This window comes from Pongo abelii, chromosome 14 (genome assembly GCF_028885655.2).
Source record: "Pongo abelii isolate AG06213 chromosome 14, NHGRI_mPonAbe1-v2.0_pri, whole genome shotgun sequence".
Lineage (NCBI taxonomy): Eukaryota > Metazoa > Chordata > Mammalia > Primates > Hominidae > Pongo > Pongo abelii.
Window position 1 is genome coordinate 92,554,339 of NC_071999.2, and position 23,617 is coordinate 92,577,955.

At 34.0% G+C, this 23,617-nt stretch overlaps 1 long non-coding RNA gene across 1 annotated transcript in view; it reads left to right on the top strand.

Moving 5' to 3' along the window:
* Positions 1-411: 411 nt before the first annotated feature.
* LOC129049694 (uncharacterized) overlaps positions 412-23,617 on the top strand; it is a 45,146-nt gene continuing 21,940 nt past the window's right edge. Inside the window, exon 1 of the long non-coding RNA XR_008512948.2 lies at positions 412-513. This is a non-coding gene — a long non-coding RNA (uncharacterized LOC129049694). The remainder of the gene's footprint in view (positions 514-23,617) is intronic.

Consider the following 23,617-nt stretch of genomic DNA (forward strand, 5'->3'; position numbering starts at 1 on the left):
ACCACGTGAAACTATGCAATAGTCTTAATTTTTGCTTGTTCTGAACCTAGAGATGAGTAAAGGTAAAAGCTGAATCCCGTAGTGTTTCCTAAGTATGTGTTCTACTTTAAGCATGTGTGTGGCTTCTTGAAACCACGTGTATGAACACGTGGAAACTTTTCCATTTCCTTATTTCTCAAAGAGATTATCAACTTTTCCTCTCAGGTTTTTAGCTTGCTTACTTGTTTGCCATAAGTGGCAGTGAGTTATTCATTCTCTGTACAGTCATTTAAAGGAATTCCCTCTGTACAGCCAGTTTTCTGCCTGAGAGTTCTAAGTTACATGAAACAAAGGCAAGCAAATTGCCTGAGTCCCTTAAGGAACTCCCAGAATGTCACAATGGACAAACACTACTATTTGAAATAAGATCTAATTTACTTCTGGAACAAAGGACCATCAGACCACTCTGGGAACATGGGCTGCCATGTCCAAGACCGTCACTGAGGCAGGGAGGTGGAGGAACAGCAAGAACAAGTAAGAACACTACAAAACTTTTCTATCATTTTTAAGTGCTATTTAAAAAGTTTGTTTGGTTGGCTGCTGCTAACCTTTAACTACTTTCCAGAGTTCTCACGATATTGATTCTGACAGTTTTTTTTTTTTTTTTTTTTTTTGGGTGCGGTGGAGGGATGAGTACCTATGCTATACATTTTGCTAATACCATCACAATTTGTTGTTTGGAATAAGAATGTGCAGTGTAATAATTAGGGAATATTTATATTAAAAATGTGTTACTTATGCAAATCTTAAGCTTATTTGGGTGTCCTATATTTTTTTCTGGCAACCTATTTTGAATATACACAGAGACATACACACATATAGGTACACATGCAGATATTGGCATATAAAGATATATGGATACATATATATAATAAATATACATATTTTTTCTGAGAATGTAAAGTGAATAAATTGATGAAAGATTAAAACATTAAACAAATGTAAAAACAGAAAATTTAATATTTTATTCAAGTTAAACAGCATTAAGACAGGGTTATAAAATAATGGTGATACTTTAAGGATGAGAAAGTATTAGAGACAGTCTTCATCAATGATGAATGAAGTTCAATATAAAGCCAGCTATTGCATATTTCCTCGATTCTAGGGAAATTTCCTTTTTCCCATTTTAATATATTCATCACATCATTTGCCTTGTATATATGGACAATATCACGTTATTAAACTTTAATTCAAGTTTTGATTTTAAATTTTTATTAGTGTCTCAACATGTTATTTCACATTTCAGTCATAAAATGTAAAATTACTGTATAATCAAAATAATTATTTTTTATCACTTTAGGAAATTCAATTAGTCAATGCTCCCAGTGGAGTTGATCTCAAACTTACCAAAACCAAAGCAAAACAACTTTAGGTTTTCAGATTTGGGGGATTTGAAAATCATGGATTTGTGGGCAAGGAGTCACTATATATATATATATATATATGAGACAATATATATATATTTGTGTGTGTGTGTGTGTGTGTATACAAACATCATGTTTTCGCTTGGTAAAAAATAAGATTACTCTTTTTAATGTGCTGTGAAATCAAGAGACAATTCTTCATGCATTAGTTTCCTCAGACCGCCATAAAAAATTACCATTAACTTGGTGGTTTAAAACAATAGAAATGTAATCTCTCATGATTCTGCAGGCAGATGCCTGAAATTAAGGTGCTGGCAATGACACCCTTTCTCTAAAGGCTCTGGAAGTGCCTCTCCCAGCTTAAAATTAGCTCCTAGAGTTTCTTGGCTTGTGAAAGCATATCTATAATCTCTGCCTCTCTCATCACTTAATCTTCTCTCCTGTCTCCTCTGTCTCTGTAGGTCCTCATTTATTATAGTTCTTATGAGGAATCTAGTCATTGGATTTAGGATCTCTCAAAATGTAAATGATCCCTCATCTTGTAATTCTTATCCTAATTACATCTGCAAAGACAATTATTCCAAATAAGGTCACATTCTGAGGTTCTGAGTGGACACATATTTGGGAATCACTCTCCAACCCACTACACTTAAAAATGTATTATATATTCATATTTTCTACTACTAATCTTTGCCCTCAACATAATTATTAAGAATTTTATTTCATGATTTTCTGTTTGAAACAATGTCTTAAAATCATAAAATTCTCAGACATGAGTTAGAACTTAAGAATTATTAAAGAAGAAAACCCTTTTACCATTACATATTAGATAACTAGTGCCCAAATACTCTCTTTTTTTTTTTTTTTTTTTGAGATGGAGTCTCGCTCTGTCGCCCAGGCTGGAGTGCAGTAGAGCGATCTCAGCTCACTGAAAGCTCCGCCTCCCGGGTTCACGCCATTCTCCTGCCTCAGCCTCCTCAGTAGCTGGGATTACAGGCGCCCGCCACCACGCCTGGCTAATTTTTTGTATTTTTTAGTGCAGACGGGGTTTCAGCGTGTTAGCTAGGATGGTCTTGATCTCCGGACCTCATGATCTGCCTGCCTTGGACTCCCAAAGTGCTGGGATTACAGGCGTGAGTCACCGCGCCTGGCCCAAATACTTTCGACTATTATGTTTAATGTATTAAACTGCTCAATGGATGTTAATTTTGTAATTGCCTAAACTCTTGCTAGATTTTCAAAAATCTGCAGGTTCACAAAGAACTCAAATTAGAAAAAATGTAAGTAATTATTGTGTTCTGACCTCAATTTTTTCATGAAATCATCAATTTCATTTGGTAAATTATGTGACTTTATTTTTCTAACAAAAACTAATATATGGCAGTTAAAATGCTCTACCAAAGAAATATCATATTAATATTTACTGAGACTTGTGAGTGATCAAAAAACTTTCATAGGCAAGTTAAAAAATGAAGTAGAATTGAATAGAATGACTTTTAAAAATAATTTGTTATTATTCATGTGATTGTTCTCTTTGCAATGTATGCATTTTAGAGCACTATATAAACACATTTAAAATCTAAAGTGATTTCATAGTCTTAGAGGAGCAATATTTTTAACTTAATACTTCCACAAAAATGATGGAAACTTGTTGATTACTGAAAGCAAGAAGATAAATTACATGATAATTTCTACAAATTATCAGTTTCAGAGAATACTACATTATTACTAAGACATTAGATTTTCATTAAAGGTTAAAAAATTGAATGTTTCAGAAAGTATCTGTGTTAAGTAAATTATGTAAATTGTAACTAAATTATCCTGCATTGAAGAAATATGTTAATTTTTAACCTGATGACTTACTCTTAGAAAATTGCTAAATGCTAAAAGTGTCTAAACATTTCAATTTGAATGCATTATTAAAAATATAATGACAGAGTTCCTTACACAATTTTTATTTAACAACTAAAAGGGTGATTCTATGTTACTGTAATTAAGCTGCTCAAAGCCTTCATTTATAAAGATCCTTCCATAGTTACCATTTTATTAAAGCCAAAGAAAAATTACATTGATACTTGAAGCATTTTCATATGTAAATGTTTCTGTATATTATCCATGAAAGTTGCAGCACTCCATTTCCTCTCCTACTTTTGTCTCATTTTGATTGCTTTTTATCTGTAGGAATTATATTCTTTAAAAAATTAGCTATATTTTAATTTATCAGATGATGTATTATGCCCATTAAGTTGTTTCATTTTAACTTGTCCATGGCCTAGAAGCCCAAAGAAATGGTATTAGTGGGAATGACATTTAATTTCAGGAGCATATTGACTGGTGCATTAATATGGGACTATGTTCTAAATTGTTAATTACACCAACATGATAAAATATATTTAATCAAGTATATTATTTCATTTTTTGGTGAGGGCATTTATTTGTGAATAAGCTAAGTTTTTAAACAAATTTCTCAGAACAACTAAATAATAATGTTTGATTTCATATTTTATGTAGCATAACTTATGAAAACACATTCTCAATATAATCAATAAGAATTTTTATGATTTTCAGAAGAAAATATTAAAATGTGTACATGTACTCTGCATATTTGCAACTCTGAAATGAAGTTATTATTTTCCCAGGTAGAAAAAAATCATCTAAATGAATTAAATAAAAACACATTCTAGTATTCAAATTTGCATATACAATAAATGTAAAATAAAAAGAAAAATTCTGATTTTTTTTAATACTAATTCATGTGTAGATACATTTTTATCATCATCAGGGAGCCATTACTGAATACAATGGAAAATTTCTTTTTTCGTTGTTTGGTTTTACTATTTTTATTCAGTTCATGATGTGGCTGATAATTCCTGCAAGGCAGAACTCTAGTTCCCAGAGGTAATTTATTCAAATAGTACAGACTTTCCATTTTAAAATGGCAGACTCCTTTTTAACCTGAAAATACATTAGAATAAAAATGTGAGGTCATAAAATAGGACAAGTTAGTAATAATAAAAAGGGTAGAGGTAGAGAGAAAAGTGTCCAATAATTCTTTCTGAGGTAGAATATAGATAAACCTTGGTGGCCAATGATACTGGTTGCCTACATATTACTGTTACTTGCTAACAGAAATCCAGTTTTACTAAGGAGGTTTGCACCTGGGAAAGGAAACTATGATAAGCGTAAATCAATGACGGTATCCCTTTCTACTTTGCCCATGATCAATTTATGCACACACATATTATCTGGCCTCTGCTGGCAACACTAGGATTTGTTTCTACCCTCAGAATAGAGAAGGAGAAGGGAAGGTGAAGTTGGGGGGGTGGCAGGAGAGAGAGAAAGTGAAAGAGAAAGAGAGTGGAAGGAGAGAGAGAGAGGCCTCACTGGTTCCTATGAATATGGTTGAGTAAATGTGATGCATGTACCTGTGGCAGCTCTCTTCTGATCATGTGAGGAAGCATCACTTACACTCAGATGATGGCAGACTAGAAAATGAAGGTATCACATCATGCACAGACAAGTTATCCCACATTTATACATTCTGTTAAATAAATAATGGTAATTGTAAATGCTAAGTCAGAGTTACTCAGAACCTCTATTATCAATAGTCAAATGCATTCTATAAACATGCTTTTAAACTATGTTAATTAAAAGAGGCTGCAAACCACTGCTCAGTGAAATAAAAGAGGATACAAAAAAATGGAAGAACATTCCATGCTCATGGGTAGGAAGAATCAATATTGTGAAAATGGCCATACTGCCCAAGGTAATTTATAGATTCAATGCCATCCCCATCAAGATACCAATGACTTTCTTCACAGAATTGGAAAAAACTACTTTAAAGTTCATATGGAACCAAAAAACAGCCCGCATTGAGAAGTCAATCCTAAGCCAAAAGAACAAAGCTGGAGGCATCATGCTACCTGACTTCAAACTATACTACAAGGCTACAGTAACCAAAACAGCATGGTACTGGTACCAAAACAGAGATACAGACCAATGGAACAGAACAGAGCCCTCAGAAATAATGCTGCATATCTACAACCATCTGATCGTTGACAAACCTGACAAAAACAAGAACTGGGGAAAGGATTCCCTATTTAATAAATGGTGCTGGGAAAACTAGCTAGCCATATGGAGAAAGCTGAAACTGGATCCCTTCCTTACACCTTATGCAAAAATTAATTCAAGATGGATTAAAGACTTAAATGTTAGACCTAAAACCATAAAAACCCTAGAAGAAAACCGAGGCAATACCATTCAGGACACAGGCATGGGTAAGGACTTCATGTCTAAAACACCAAAAGCAATGGCAACAAAAGCCAAAATTGACAAATGGGATCTAATTAAACTAAAGAGCTTCTGCATAGCAAAAGAAACTACCATCAGAGTGAACAGGCAACCTAAAGAATGGGAGAAAATTTTTACAATCTACTCATCTGACAAAGGGCTAATATCCAGAATCTACAATGAACTCAAATAAATTTACAAGAAAAAAACAAACAACCTTATCAAAAAGTGGGCAAAATATATGAATAGACAATTCTCAAAAGAAGACATTTATGCAGACAAAAGACACGGGAAAAAATGCTCATCATCACTGGCCATCAGATAAATGCAAATCAAAACCACAATGAGATACCATCACACACCAGTTAGAATGGTGATCATTAAAAAGTCAGGAAACAACAGTTGCTGGAGAGGATGTGGAGAAATAGGAACACTTTTACACTGTTGGTGGGACTGTAAACTAGTTCAACCATTGTGGAAGTCAGTGTGGCGATTCCTCAGGGATCTAGAACTAGAAATACCATTTGACCCGGCCATCCCATTACTGGGTGTATACCCAAAGGATTATAAATCATGCTGCTATAAAGACACATGCACACATATGTTTATTGCAGCACTATTCACAATAGCAAAGACTTGGAACCAACCCAAATGTCCAACAATGGTAGACTGGATTAAGAAAATGTGGCACATATACACCATGGAATACTATGCAGCCATAAAAATTGATGAGTTCATGTCCTTTGTAGGGACATGGATGAAGCTAGAAACCATCATTCTTAGCAAACTATCGCAAGGACAAAAAACCGAACACCACATGTTCTCACTCAAACGTGGGAACTGAACAATGAGAACACACGGACACAGGAAGGGGAATGTCACACACCAGGGCCTCTTGTGGGGCGGGGGAATGGGGGAGGGATAGCATTAGGAGATATACCTAATGTTAAATGATGAGTTACTGGGTGCAGCACACCAACATGGCACATGTATACATATGTAACTAACCTGCACGTTGTGCACATGTACCCTAAAACTTAAAGTATAATAAAAAAAAAAAGAAAGAGGCCGCAATACAGTATTATCGCATAAGGACTCTTCATAAAGGTGAAAGTCATTTGTCTCAAGAGAATCATAAAGATCTTCCTATCAAAGTTAACCTGTAAGATCTCTGAAGTAAAAAGTATTGGGAATTTACTTGAAAGGCAGTCAACAGTAGAGCATTCCAGTCACTTCTTATAATATTCATGTCCATTTCAGCTTACAGAGTTGCTAGCAGAAGTAATTAAACTCTTGGTTAGAATTAAACCACAAAAAGCAAGGCAGGAAAGTCAGCATTTGTTTCTCCAGGATACAGCACTTGCTTCTTGTAATATCCACATAAGATAGACAATAATACTCCTAAATTGCACTCTAAAGAGCTCTCAATCACAGTCTCAGAAAAAAGGAGCTCCAACTTCCCGTTCATGAGAGGAGTCCATTCAGGAAGCAGACCTACTTACATAGCAACCAAGGAAAACCACAGCAGCTAGTCAAATAAACCAAGTCTTGTTTCCTTCAATCTGACTGAAAAAACAAACAAGAAAAAGCTAATAGAATAAAGTAGAGAGATCAATTTAAACAGTTAGAGAAAAACAAAAATAATCAAGGAGAATAAAAACGAATTGTTAAAGGAAGAAAATATGCATTCATAAAAAGCATGAAAAAGGATACGATAATAAGGAAGAGTCAAATAAGATAATTATCAATGAAAAACAAAAGACTTCTAAAGATAAAAACTGACATAAGCCTTCAGAATAAAATGCTTTGTATTATTAGTATATGAATGAAAAAAACACCCTACAATACAGTGTGACAAAATTAAAGAATATTAAAGCTTCTAGAGAAACACACATCTTCACTCATAAATTTTAACACCCAAATAAAAGCTTGTGTCTGGCTCCAGAACTAGAGCAGGAAATATACACAAAGTGATGCTACAGCATCTTTTAGTGCCAGTAAGTAAAAAGGGTACAAAAAAAAAAAAAAAAAGATTGGAGTGTTTCAAAGGTACAAAAGAGTTAACTGACAGAATTTCCAAAGGCCAAAGCTGAAATAAGTTGAGCAACAAACTAGTATTGATTGTAATTCAAAATAGAAAACAAACATTCATAAGTTTATACTGATATAATGTTATATACAAATGATTGAATAAACAAATAAATAAAGGGGAACACAAAGATATTCTAAGCAGAAACATTCCAAATCATTTATGTGGATATTTGGTCTTCAAAAAAGGTGGAACACAACTACCTACTTCTTAAGTGTGGGCTGCACATCTTGACTTCTTAATAAAAATTACAGTAGGGAAATAAGAAAAAAATAATTTTACAATTGAGAAACTTGACAATCCTCAACCACGATTCAACCTTAGCAGTCATAAATCATGTTGATAGTATGGACCCTTGATATAAATGAAAGATAATGGCACTTTATCTTTGTGGTCTTCCTCTCAAAATTCCACAACCCTAGTCCAGTCATAAGAAAAACACCTGAAAAATCCTAATTGAGGGACATTCTGTAAATCCCTAACCAACACTCCTCAACACTCTCTATGTTATCAAAAACAATGAAAGTATGAAAAAACTATCATAGCCAAGAGAGGCCTAAGGAGACATGACAACCAAACAAAATGTGATATCTTGTATTGGATCTTGGAACAGAATAAGGACATTAGGTATAACTAATGAAATTAATAACTATATCACTGTGGGTACATGAAATATCACAAATACATCATACTAATGTAACAGGTAAATGACAGAAGAAACTGAGTGTGTGGTATGTGAGAACTCTATAGTAGCTTCACAATTTTTTGTAAATCTAAAATTGAATAAGCAATAAGCTTAATATTTAAAAAATTAATTATAAAACAGTTGAGTTACCTAAGCGCAACTATCAACCTGACAATAGATTTTCTGTCAGGTACACCAAGTGTTAGAGGAAATAATTCAGAGGGAAATTATTTTTAATATATAAATGAATGTACCAATAAATGTCCTACTATTATGTGTTTTTGATATTCCATTCTTCCTTTAAATGAATTTATATGGGGATATATTCAAGCCAAATAATAGAGAAAAATTGGGGGAAAAAAACCCAGAATACCGAGGAGTGTAGTTCTAACCAAGAAAAATAATGAAAAGAAGTCCCAGAATGATGCTTTGGCAGAAAGCCTTTAAATGAGACTTTACTGATTGAAGAAGAGGGCAGGAGGCTTCTTGGAAGGGTGATCACCAAAGAAGAGATTTCCATGTAATAGAGAAGATAACTCAATGTGGATACGCCCAAAGATGGGAGACTGCATATTGTTACTTTTAATAATATAAATTTATGAATTTAAAATCAAGGAAAATCAAAACCAGGAAATAAGAAATTGCTACCAAATGTATAGGGTCATTATGTATGCCATTGGGCTTTGGGAGAAGGAATTGTGGCACTAATATTCTTCTTTCCATAGCAAAAATTATTTGCAAAGTAGCATAAATCACATGAATTTTTATATTTTAGAATCAACCTTTTTTCCAAAACAGGAATAAGTACTGTGACAAAACTATATAAATCATGGCAAAAGTTATAAAACCCCAACAATATAAATGTTTACACATTCAGATTACTGCATTTTTATAGTTATGAATTTGATTACCCACATAACACATATTGTTGAGAATTTATGAAATAATTTTCTTTTCAAAAAATCTCTTATTTTTAAATTCGTAGGTGAGAATATACATTCCTAAGTCTATAGAGGAAATATTAAAACTCATTATGAATTATCATTTTATTACAAAGAAATTTATATGTCAAATTCTATGAAATTTGTTTTTCTGTACTGCCTTCTCAGCATACATTTTAGCAGCTAAACTTACCTGATTACAAAGAAAAAGGATGCTATGCTTTTAAAAATGATGCCATCTATGAACAAAAACAACGCTGAAAACAAACTTTGCTATGTATCAGCAATATCTCAATATAAACAGGATTTGGCAGGAGCAAAAAGTTGGCAGTGAATTTATGAAGAGAATCATAGTAAAAAACGAAAACTTGTTATGAGTCTATGGTCACATCATTTTTCCTGAGTTTGACAGTGAATAGATTAAATTCAAAACACATATTTGTGGGTGAACACCTGCACCAGATTCTATGTTAGTTATTAACGACATAGGTATAAAAAGGTTCTCAGCTCTTTCTTCAAAACCAAACAGTTTAATAGAAGAGGCAGACAAGTAAAACATTCTTATGGTCCTTTTGGTAGATGTAAATGTAATCCAGATTTAAGCTGCGGTTTCTCCGACAATTGAAATCTAAATGTAATTTAAAGCAACCCTATTCATGTTTTGTCCACTATTTCTCCAAATACTGGAAGGTTTAGGTTATATCATGGTCTCTCTAGCTCTTTTTTTTCCCTCCCGTCTGAATGTATATTCTCCAACCCACAGCTTTGTCCTTATTTCTGATCTGGCATAGAGTAGAAGTTGGATCTTGGCCCCTTTTCATAATTAATATAGACAAATCCAACAAAATAAACAAACCAAAAAAGACAAAAATCAACTACCTGTCCCTGCGTATTGCACAAACCCATAAGTTCATTTTTGAGGTGAGTCACAGGGGATTTGAATAGCAACAAAACAAATAATTTAATTTTCAGTTGCAGACATCCCATTTCTCAAAAGTACTGCAGTCAGTTTGCCATGGTTCTCAGCCAATTCAACACTCTCCTCTTTCCTCTACTCTAAGCTGCTTCTAAATTCCTTTTCTTTTTTAAGGCAGAGGGCATTAGCTATCTTGTATTGCCTGTCTCCTCAGGAAATTACTTTCTCTCATGAACTCTCTTTTTATTTCAATTGATTTATAAAAGTGCTTTACTAAATGACGTGTTCTCTCCCTATAAGTTTCTCTTAAAAGAACACAGAATTATTTTTTCTTGTAGTTGCAAGTTAATATAATACATGAAAATAAACATTAATAATGAAATAAGAATAGGTAACATATATTGAACTCTTAAAAATATGCCAGTCAAATTTAAAATTACATCACATAAATTATACATACCCAATGATGTAGATATTGTGCTATTTTCATATGGTACATTATTTTTTAATTCACTGAAATTAAAATTGCAAAAGCAATTATAGTTCAGCAAAACTGTATGAACTTTGGGAAATGATGTTTTTCTAAAAGAGGCACATAACTTTAAGTGTGAAATATATTGGAAGTATCCAAAGCATATAGAGTGTAGGTGGGAATTTGTGAAGAAGGGAGAAGAATTTTAAGTATAAAGACATTAAAACAGCATGGTTGATATGGAGAGGCATAAGGATCTCAAAATTGATAGCATATTACTTGCCATGATAAATGGGTATTAGGTTGTGAAGAGTATAGTTTGAAGAAGTAGTCATAAGCTAGAGCATAACAGAATTCCTTAGGAGAAAACATTAAGGATATTGCTATCTATTTTAAACTCTTTAGAAGATGAGATTTATGCTATGTACAAAGCCATAGATTATTTTCATAAATCTACTTTTAAAGTGTGGAAAAACTTAGAAGAAAAGCAAGGTGATGCTTAAAGAATACCATCAAAGATGATGGATGGTATCAAAGAAGAATATGCAAAACTATTATAATAGGTTAGCAAATGCACAAAACCCAAAATATGTATTTGTACTTAGTACCAGTTATTTTATATCAATGTTACTGAATTACATAAATATTTACATTATTCTTGAAGTTAAAGGAAATCTACCACTAAATCAGGACATACAAAGCAATTTACACCATTTTATATTTTATTACTGGATTTTGCAGGTGGTAATTTGGTTTTTCAAAAGTTGAAAATGTTGGGTAGAGATTTTACGTTTTATTTCTGTGAAATGCAGTAAGAAATATTATTTTACTTTGCAGATAATACCAACAGAAATGATAAGGGTTCATTTTAAATCACAAAAATGTTAGAATATTTGCTTGTAATTTCAGAAGAGAAGTCATTAACAAAATATGAATGTGAAAATTATGTTTTCAACATTTTTTCTGCAAGGTATATACTAATCTGCAAGTTCTACTCATATGGAATTGTTGTTTTTTAAATAAGAGTTTGAATCAAACACACATATATAATCAATAATTATATTTTCATAATCAAATTTCAAAAATATTTAGTCTATATTCTGTATATTTTATTAGGGATTTAAAAAGTTATTTAAAGAGTATTATTTTTCACAGCTTATTTTATAAGAGCATGTCATGTAACTTTTGAGTTTCAAAAATGAAGTATATTTAATAAAACTGAAATGAAACTAATAAAAAATATAAATATAACAACTCTTTCAGAATTTATATCTATGGCATTTTGATTATGAACATGATTGCTTTGCCATGCAATTGTTTATATTCTAGAGGAGTGATTCTTATCTGGCGTATCATGGCACCCCTCAGAGACACAGCTGCCACTTGACACATCATAAACTTGTATGGGATCTAAATAAAATTTAAAATCATGCAAACAAATGTTATGAACTAGACATGTTAGTAGGGGAGACTTTCAAATTCTGTTTGGACATAAAACAAACTTCACATAATATTATTCAACATTGTAACTCAACAGGCAAGTGCTAGCAGTACTAGTGATGCTATGTACATTTTACAATATTAGCATAGCTATATTGCTTTAGGAGAAATGAACTTGAAAGATTGACAAAATTATTTTAAAATTTATAAACTATTCGTTTTGTGTAATGATTCCCTCAATTCAGTAGCCTCTTTTAGCGACAATCTGACTCTTTTTTTCCTTAATTGTTTCAATGAGTTCAAAGAAGTAGTAAATACTGATGAAAGTTGAGAATACAGAAAGGCAGAGATTTAAGTGGCAATGTTTCAGAAACTGATTTGAGGTGGACAGATTGTCCAGCCTGGGCTCAAGCAGAGAGCACATCTGAATGCCACAGTTTCTCATGGTGAGTTTTGATTAATTAATCTTAATTTAGTGCTTAGAGGTCTTTGAATATTTAATGCTGGACCTGATTCAGGCGTGTTGAAACCTTACAAACAATCACCCATCAGGATGTGACGTGATAGTTATTTTGTGGCCTGATATTCATTTTCAACTTCTACTCATCTACATGCAACAGAGATAATGTCAAGAACTGGTATTTATTCCAAAACAGCATCAAGAAAAAAATTCATTAAAATACAGAGTTGAGCTAGTACTCTGCTGTTGAAAGGGTTAATAAAAAACAATATTGAATTAAACAAATTAAACACACTCCTGACTTGTTGACTTGTTTATTTATTTTACTTTATTATTAATTAATCCTTGGTGTTCTTTTGGACCCAGCCTAATGTAGTACTTACAAGCATCATTCATTATTCTAAGTGTGATACATACATATATATTTACCTTAGTTGTATAATAGGTACTATAATTATCCTCAGTTTAGACATGAAGTGGGAAAATGTATGTAAATAGCCTGATGCATTAGTAATCCAAAAGGGTGAGGCTGAAGTTTAAACCTAAACATTCTGGTGCTAAAGCACCATATTGTGTATATGTGCATATATGCACACAATGACACACACACACACATACACATATAAAATACACTACACACACATATAAATATTTACACTATATATGTAAAATAGTCTGTGTATATGTCTACATGTATATATCTGAGCATTAACACTAGGTTGGGTTAATTTCCTCCCCCTTTTTAACCTATGACTGTTAGTTAAATATTAATCTCTCCTACAGAGATAGATTGTAATACTCATTACAATTTAAAACACTCCAAAATATTTAGCATATATATGTTCTCTTGTAGTTTTATGATTTATTTGAATATCATGTGTATTAGCATGCACAATAAGGTTTCAACCAACGCTTTATACCTACAGAAGACTAAAACCATAAAAATTTTCTTTCTAAAACATTTAAAATATACTCTGTAAAGCCAATGATTGTATTATCTAAATGGGCTATCATCATATAGAAGAATTTTAATGACTTATGTGTAGCTATATGAATATATTTTAGAGCTTTATCAATTACGCTTGGTATGTTGCTTGCATTTTGCCTACTTTATTAAAACCAATATTATTGTTAAGACAGTTTCCTAGACTTACTGCTTTATGACCATTTTAAAATTACAATCTTTTGCAGGAAATTGATTGCAGCTAAAAATTAAATATGTGCTTAAATAGCAGGAATATTATAAACAAAATTATTATTAGAACTGATAAATACATTTAATGTGTATGCTTTAAAAATTTTCTAATCATTAAGATATTGAAATTAAATGTTCTTTATGTATTAAAGTAACCAAATCACAATAAATTCAATACTTTAACCTTAATACTTTTGTTATAAAATATGACATACACACCAACATTTTTAATGAAAACAGTTTTTACTCTTTAGTATGAATCTACTTATTATATTGTATGAGTATAAGTATGAGAAACTGTAGTATATCATATCACTTGTAGCAACAATTATTTTCCAATGCTCAGCTTTCATCCCAGCATAAAATGAAAAAAACAATTTTGAACATGCAACTTGAAGCCATTTCTTCTTTTATAGAATTTGAGTATTTTTACTTTTTATGTTTAAAGACATTTTATCATGTGAAGTTTATCAATAACATTGTCTTATAAGTAAAAAATGTGCATTTTTCTTATAAATTTACACTTTTTAATGTATAAATTAAATAAAGCTCTTTTTCTTCAGATATATGTTATGCATTGATCCATGGAAAGAAACTGAGAAATAAGTGAATGTGGGATAATCTAGAAAGAGTTTTTATTTAAGCGGAAAAGATATATATTCCTGATTTAAAAGTAGGGATAGTCTTATGAGATTTTAATTTGGAGAAATTTTGTAGATGACCAGAAAATTATTTAAAACAAAGGTAGAACTGTGCCATATTTTACATTCATTTGTCTATTATATTGATGTAACCTGGAGCAAAGGCCTAATTGGTATTGACTTTAGGTCACATTCATAGCACTGCAGATTGCCATGGCAATAGTAATCTATCTGACATTACTGACATTATAATGAGCATAAAAATGATGTAAATCATAATTAAAGCGACTATTAATTACTTATCTTGATCTTGGGGGACAGTCTGGGAATGCATTTTAAAGTGTTTATAATGAAAAATAACTATAAGGTCATGCTATAGGAAATGCAGGTAGTTTACAAGGTTTAATCTCTGACTGCATGCTCAAGAGAGATTGAGCTTCTATTATGGCACGTGAATTTGTTTTGACATCTGACTTTGTTTGAAGGCACTGTAGGTAATAAAATGTGTTGTTGTTTAATCTATTCTTCTGTCACTCATTTCTCCACGGAAGGGCCATTAGTCAGGAAAATAGTTAACTTGTCAACCTGTGGACATTTTCCTGAGATAGGACTGGTTGTACCAGCCAACTTCATGAATTGTGCATTTCACACGAAGAGTATGGTTTGAGTCTGACCACATGAGATATATATCAGTTATTAAATTGGTTCATGTTTTATGATGACAAAAAATAAAATATACGTAAAGCTGTTTCTCTGAGGGGTGTCATGATACAGCAGATATAAATCATGGTTTATGAACTTTTTTACAGTTTAATTATATCTGGTTTTTATGCCTTTGGAACTTTAAAATGTTAAAATCACAGTTCTTTTCACGTTTACGTTTATATTAGTAGTGCAAACAAAGGATTTAAAAATTATTTAAAAGCATAATGACTCAAATAATCAAGCATTGTAGCAACATATGAATTCATATGATACAGATTTTTATTTTGAGAAGAATCCATTTAAATAATAGCAGCCATGGAATTACACAGTTTTCTTTAATTGTTTTGTGTCATATGACATTCAATAATGTAGTCAGATGTATTATCATATAAATTATGCAAAGCTTAGTATCCAAGAGAAACCACTTAATTTTGCTCTGGAATTTGTGGAACAGTGTTTCAGGAGTTCAGTTGGGCCCTTCATCTGCAAACATAATTCACTTGCTGCCATTTAGCTGGTCACTCACCTTGACTGGGAAATTCAAGACAGCTTAACTTATTAGCCTCTCACTTGTGCTGGAATGACTGAGACAATGGAGGTTGGACAAAATCTCTCTTTCCCTTTACATGTTCTTTCTGTATGACAAATTTTGGCTTCCTCACAGAATAGGCTTTCTCAGGGTATTCACAGTTCTTATATGGCAGTTTAAAATGTTCCAAGAGAACTACATGAAATCTGCAACAGTTTATGTAGCCTAAATTCAGGCTGCATTCTTCCATTTTTACAACATTCCTTTGGCAACATAAGGAGAGTCTAAGTGAATATGAAAAGGTGTGGTTCATTGGGGACCATAATAGACTGTCTATCTCAGTCAGCCTTCTCAGCCCCAGAGATTTTTATCCCTTCCATGTGCAAAGTTCACTCATCCCTTACGGAAACCCCCAAAAGTCTCATTTCATTATGATAGCATCTCAAATGTTATGGAGCTCCTGGTCTTGTTAATGTGCACATAAGTTTCCTTGGATATAATTTCTTAATCAGAATTTCTATAAATCTCAAATTTTGGGAACTTAACAACAGATTATCTTTGACTGAACAATTCAATATACAATGTTGAGATAGAGACAATATATAACACCATACTAGTCTGTTTTCATGCTGCTGATAAAGACATACCTGAGACTGGGCAATTTACAAAAGAAAGGGGTTTATTGGACTTATAGTTCCACATAGCTAGGGAGACCTCACAATCATGACAGAAGGCAAGGAGGAGCAAGTCACATCTTACATGGATGGTGGCAGGCAAAGAGAGAGAGCTTGTGCAGAGAAACTCCCTTATATTATCATCAGATCTCATGAGACTTATTCACTCTCACAAGAACAGCCCGGGAAAGACCTGCCCCCATGATTCAATTACCTCTCACTAGGTCCTTCCCATAACACATGGGAATTCCAGATGAGATCTGGGTGGGGACACAGCCAAACCATATCATTCCTCCCCTGGCCCGTTCCAAATCTCATATCTTCACATCTCAAAACCAATCATGCCTTCCCAACAGTCCCCAAAAGTCCCAACTCATTTCTGAATTAACTCAAAAGTTCACAGTCCAAAGTCTCATCCAAGACAAGGCAAGTCCCTTCCACTTATGAGCCTGTAAAATCAAAAGCAAGTTAGTTACTTTCTAGATACAGTGGGGGTACAGGCATTGGGTAAATACAGCTATTCCAAAAGAGCGACATTAGCCAAAGCAAAGGGGCTACAGGCCCCATGCCAGTCTGAAATCCTGCAGGGCAGTCAAGTCTTAAAGCTCCAAAATGATCTCCTTCGACGCCATGTCTCACATCCAGGTCATGCTGATACAAGAGGTGGCTTCACATAGCCTTGGGCAGCTCCTCCCTCTGCCTTTTCAGAGTACAGCCTCCCTCCTGGCTACCTTCACAGGCTGATATTGAGAGTCTGTGGCTTTTCCAGGTGAACAGTGCAAGCTGTTAGTGGATGTACAGTTCTGGATTCTGAAGGATAGTGGCCCTCTTCTCACAGCTCCACCAGGTAGTTCCCCAATAGGGACCCTGTGTGGGGTCTTCCACTCCACATTTCCCTTCAGCACTGACCTAGCAGAGGTTTTCCATGAGGACCCCATGCCTGAAGAAAACTTCTGCCTAGGCATCCAGGTGTTTCCATACATCCTCTGAAATCTAGGCGGAGGTTTCCAAGCCTCAATCCTTGATGTCTGTTCACTCATAGGCTCAACACCATGTGGAAGCTGCCAAGGTTTGGGGCTTGCACCCTCTGAAGCCACAGCCTGAGCTCTACATTGGCCCTTTTCAGGCAAGGCTGGAGATGCTGGGACACAGGGCACCAAACCCCTAAGCTGCACACAGCACGGAGACCCTGGGCCCAGCTCACAAAACCACATTTTCCTCCTAGACCTCCAGGCCTAGTAATGGGAGAGGCTACCTTGAGGACTTCTGACGTGTCCTGGAGACATTTTCCCCATTGTCGTGAGGATTAACATTTGGCTTCTCATTACTTATGCAAAATTCTGCATTCTGCTTGAATTTCTTCTCAGAAAATAAGATTTTCTTTTCTATCGCATTGTCAGGCAGCACACTCCTGAAGTTTTATGCTTTGTTTCCCTTTTAAAGCTGAATGCCTTTAACAGCACCCAAGTCACCTCATGAATGCTTTGCTGCTTAGAAATTTCTTCTGCCAGATACTCTAAATCATGTCTCTCAAGTCCAAAGTTCCACAAATCTCTAGGGCAGGGGCAAAATTCCTCCCAGTCTCTTTGCTAAAACATAACAAGAGCCATCTTTGCCCCAGTACCCAGCAAGTTCCTCATTTCCATCTGAGACCACCTCAACTTGGACTTTATTGTTCATATCGCTATCAGCATTTTGGGCAAAGCCATTCAACAAGTCTCTAGGAAGTTCTAAACTTTCCCACATTTTCCTATCTTATTTTGAGCCCTCCAAAGTATTTCCACTGCTGCCTGTTACCCAATTCCAAAGTCACTTCCACGTTTTCAGGTATATTTCTTAGCAGTGTGCCACTCTACTGGTACCAATTTATTGTAGTAGTTAATTTTCAGGCTGCTAATAAACACCTACCTGAGACTGGGCAATTTACAAAAGAAAGAGGTTTATTAGACCTACAGTTCCACATGGCTAGGGAGACCTCACAGTCATGGTGGAAGGTAAGGAGGAGCAAGTCACATCTTATGTGGATGGCAGCAGGCAAATAGAGAGCTTGTGCAGGAAACTCCCCCTTATATTACCATCAGATCTCATGAGACTTATTCATTCTCACAAGAACAGCACAGGAAAGACCTGCCACGATGACTTGATTACCTCCCCCTGGGTTCCTCCCGCAATATGTGGCAATTGAAGATGAGATTTGTGTGGGGACACAGCCAAACCATATTAAACAATAGACACTCTCAGTCAAAAAGTGGGACTGAGGTAGTGAAGGAAGGTACATAGAGTGAATCCAGCTGAGAATATGATCAGTGACTAGTGCCCAGTCATGCTTCCTTGGTGTAAATTGTGTGGCTATTGGATCTACTGTCTGCTGTATTTCAATAGAATACTATTCTAGTATTCTAACTTTTTAATAAAAAATGTTTTCAAGTAACTTCTTCAGTTTGTTATTCCCTACAGAAATCTGGATATCCAAAGGCCTCTTTTCATTTAATATTTTGAGTTACAACCACACAGCTGACATTTTAGCCCCGAGGCTATGTTTACTGGTGTCCCCTTGGACTTGATCTCTACCTTTATTCCATTTATTAGTTTAAAAGTCTTTTGCAACAAAAAAATGGATATGAGAACTGGTCGCATTTGTAAAACCAGCAAGTCTTGCTGGTGTATTTTCTCTAATATTTTTTCAAAAACTAAACCAATACTTATTTAATTCATTCTTTCTCATATTTTATCATTGGAAGCTAGAAGACTAGGGGACTTCTTTGATAATACCTGAAATATCCCTTGTGAGATACAAACATTTATGAGATCATTTTTTCTATTTTCCATGTTATACAGCTAACAGCAAATAGTTTTGACAAATTTCTGCTATTACATTAGAATGTTTCTGTTTTCTTCAGACACCAAGGCCATTTTTCTCACTCTCCTTCAAGCCTTCAACAACAGCCTTACTGAGGCCCCTACAACTGTTGTGAACATTCTCTCTCAGGACCTTTTAGTTTCCACCTGCCACCATTATAAAAAGTGTTGTATCTTTTGGGCATTTTTATAACACTCCAATTCTGTTACCAATCTCTGCTCCTTATTTACTGTGGTGTAACAAACTGATCTGAAATTTAGTAGTTTAAAAATACTATGTCAAGAATTTTAGTAAAGCTCAGTTGAGCAATTACTTGGATCCATATCACATTAAATTTGGCAATATTCAGCCAATAAGTGTGCTGGTATAGAGGAGCCAAGGTGGCTCAGTTTCCATGTCTGGCATCTGAATCGGGATGATTAGTAAAACCAGCAGTAGGCTAGCATTGGTGTATCTCAATGTAGCTTTTCCATATAATAAGTTTAGGCTTCTAAAATGGAGTGGCCATCCAGTGTGGAATGTAGCCACATTACAGCTTAAGATGTAGCAAAACAACACGAGACAAAACAAACACACACACACACACACACACACACACACACACAAAAGGAAAAACAGAAAGTGGGAAAAATATAAATAACTGACTTTTCTCTTCATTTTTATTTTCTTCTGTTGTTTGCCCTTGGTTCAATCCAACTAAAAGCAAAAGTAAGTAAAAGTCACACAGCAAGCATGCCTAGTTAATGCAGTCTATATGGATCAAAAGGGTAGTTTATCTAGAGTGTTATGTAGAAGAAAAACAGAACAATTCATTAGTTTTTTTGTTCAACAATTAGTCAGTCTCTTCCATCAGTTGAAGAAAGTTTTATTCCCATTACCATGAATATAAAAAATTACTACTAGCTTCTGTATCATTGGACAGGTGAAAATTCAATTGTCATCTCTAGTACTAGAGTTTATGGTGTTGGGAAAAATGTTTTCAGCAGTGAAGGTACATGTTTATCCACATAATGTAAGTACCTGCTAGAAGACACATTGCTGCCCCTTCCGTGAAAGCATGATACAATGTGATTTTTCTCATAGGGCTCCACAATGGCCTCTGCTGTGGACAAGCTGGGCTCTAAAAATGAAGGTGGAACCAATAAATAATAACCTTCCAAATCAGAAAGCACCGGGCTCACATGGGTTTATTGGTAATGCCACCATACACTTAAAGAAGAAATGATACCACTTTTTTTCAGTCTCTTTCAGAAGACAGAAGCAGAGAGATACTGCCTAGCTTATTTTATGTGGCCAGCGACACTCTATAATACCCAAACCAGACAGACGTTATAAGAAAAGAAAACGATTGACCAAAATAACTCATGAAGATAGATACAAAACTTATTAACAAAATATTAGCAAATCGAATTCAACTAATATAAAAAGAATTAGATACCATGACCAAGTGAGATTTGTTTATGCAGAGCTGGTTCAACATTTGAAAATTAAACACATCAACAGGCCAAACAAGACAAATCACATGATTATAATTGATAAGAGTTCAATAACAATCCATGATAAAATCTCTCAGTAAACTAGGAATAGAGGGGAACTTCCTCAACATTGTAAAGAATATTTATAAAACCCTACAGATAATATACTTAATGGTTAGACACGCAAAACATTCCCAATAAGTTAAATAACTTATTTATAACTTTGTACTGGCAGTCTTAGCTAATCCAATAAGGTAACAAAATAAAATAAAATGTGTAAAGATTGGGAAAGAAGAAACAAGACTGCCTTTGTTCATAGGTGACATGATTGTTTATACAGAAAACTAAAATAAATGAACAAAATACTTCTAGAATGGATAAGTCATCATTGTATGGCTGCAGGATATATTAAGACACAAAAGTCAATATATGTCCTATATGCCAGCTATGAACAAGCGAAAACTGAAAGTAAAGACATTATAACATTGATATTAACACCCTAAAATATGAAATGCTTACACACAAATCTAACAAAATATGTACAAGATTTATATGAGGAAAATACAACACTCTCATGAAAGACATAAAAGTGGAATTAAATGGAGAAAACTCCATATTCATGCATGAGAAGACACGATATTTTCAAAACGTCATTTTTTCCCCAAATTGATCTATAGGCTCAATGCAATGCCAATAAAAATTCAAGCATGTATATTTTGGATTTCAACAGATTGATTCTAAAATTTTTATGGAGATGCAAAACTCCTATGATAACCAAAACAGTATTGAAGAAGAACAAGGTTAGAGGACTAAAACTCTCTGACTTCAAGATTGACTATAAAGCTATAGTAATTAAGAAAGTGAGGTATAGGTGTAAAATGGGCAAATAGATCACTGGAAGAAGATAAAGAGTGCAGAAATAGACCCACATAAATATAGTCATCTTATCTTTGACAAAGGAGAAAAGACAATATAATGGAGAAAAGACAGTCTTTTCAAAATTTGTAGTAGAAATTCCATTACTGTGTATACACCCAAAGGAATATACATCATTCTATTATGAAGATACATGCATGCATATGTTCTTTTCAGACCTATTCACAATAGCAAAGACTTGGAATCAATCCAAATGCCCATCAGTGATAGACTGGATAAAGAAAATGTGGTACATATACACCATGAAATACTATGCAGCCACAAAAAGGAACAAGGTAATATTCTTTGCAGGGACGTGGATGGAGCTTCAAGCTGTTATCCTCAGCAAATTAAAGGAACAGAGACCCAAAAACAGCATGTTCTCACTTATAAGTGGGAGTTGAAGGATGAGAATACATGGACACATGGTGGGGAACAACACACACTGTGATCTGCAGGTGGGAGCTGGGGGAGGGAGAGCCTCAGGAAGAATAGCTAATGGATGCTGAACTTAATACCTAGGTGATGGGCTGATCTGTGCAGCAAAAACCACCATGGCACATGTATACCTATGTAACAAACCTACACATGTACCCCAGAACTTAAAATAAAAGTTGAAGAAAGAGAGTAAAAAAAAGAAAAATTCATGCTAGAACAACTGGACATCCAGTTGTAAACAAATGAATCTAGACACAGACCTTACATGTTTCATGCAATTAACTCAAAATTTCTCACAGACCTGCATGTAAAATATAAAATTATATAATACTTAGAGGACAACATAGGAGAAAATCTAGTTAACTTGCGTTTTTCAATGACTTCTTAGGTGCAACACCAAAGTGCGATCCATGAAGTAACAAATTGATGAGTTAAACATTTAAGCAACAAATAAAAATGTCTGCATTGTGAAACACATTGTCCAGAAAATAAAAAGACACACCACATACTGGGAGAAATATTTGTGAAAGATATAGCAGAGAAAGAGCTGTTATCCAAAATATAAAAAGAACTCTTAAAATTCAGTAATAAAAATATGAAAAAACATGACCAAATGTAGACCAAATACCTTAACAGATTTCTGACCAAAGGAGATATACAGATGGGAAGTAAGCATGTGAAAAGATTCCGTACATCATATATCATCAGGAAAATGCAGATTAAAATGAGATACCACTACCTACCAGTTAGAGTGGCCAAAATGTAGGACAAGCAAAACACCACCAAACGTCAAGCTGACAACAATAGATGCTGGTGACAATGTGGAGCAACAGGAACTCATTCATTGCTGGAGGGAATACAAAATGGCACAGCTACTTTGGAATATAGCTTTGCAGTTTCTTACAAAATTGAACATATTCTTACTGTATTATCTAGTAATTACCTTTCTTAAAATTACCCAAAGAAACTGAAAACACCAAAGCCTACACACAGATATTCACAGCAGCTTTTTTTCATAACTGCCAAAATTTAGAAGTTACCAAGATTTCCTTCAGTAAGTGAATGGGCTAATAAACTGTGATACATATAGATGACAGAATATTATCCAACATTAAAAATAAATGAGCTATCATGCCATGAAAATAAATGAGGGAAACTTAAATGCATGTTATTAAATAAAAGAAGTCAATCTGAAAAGGCTACAAACTGTAGAATTTCAATTAATTTTATAGAACACTCTAGAAAAGAAAAAAACATGGAGACAGTAAAATGATTGGTGGTTGCTAGGAGTTGGGTTGACGGAGGAATGACTAGGCAGAGCATGGAGGACTTTTAGGACACGGAAAATACACTGAAATTACACTATAATGGCAGATATATGAATAAACATTTATTCAAACCCACAGAACATACAACCCCAAGGGTGAACCACAATATAAACTAGGGACTCCGGGTGATACTGATGTGTCAATGTAAGTTCATCAGTTGT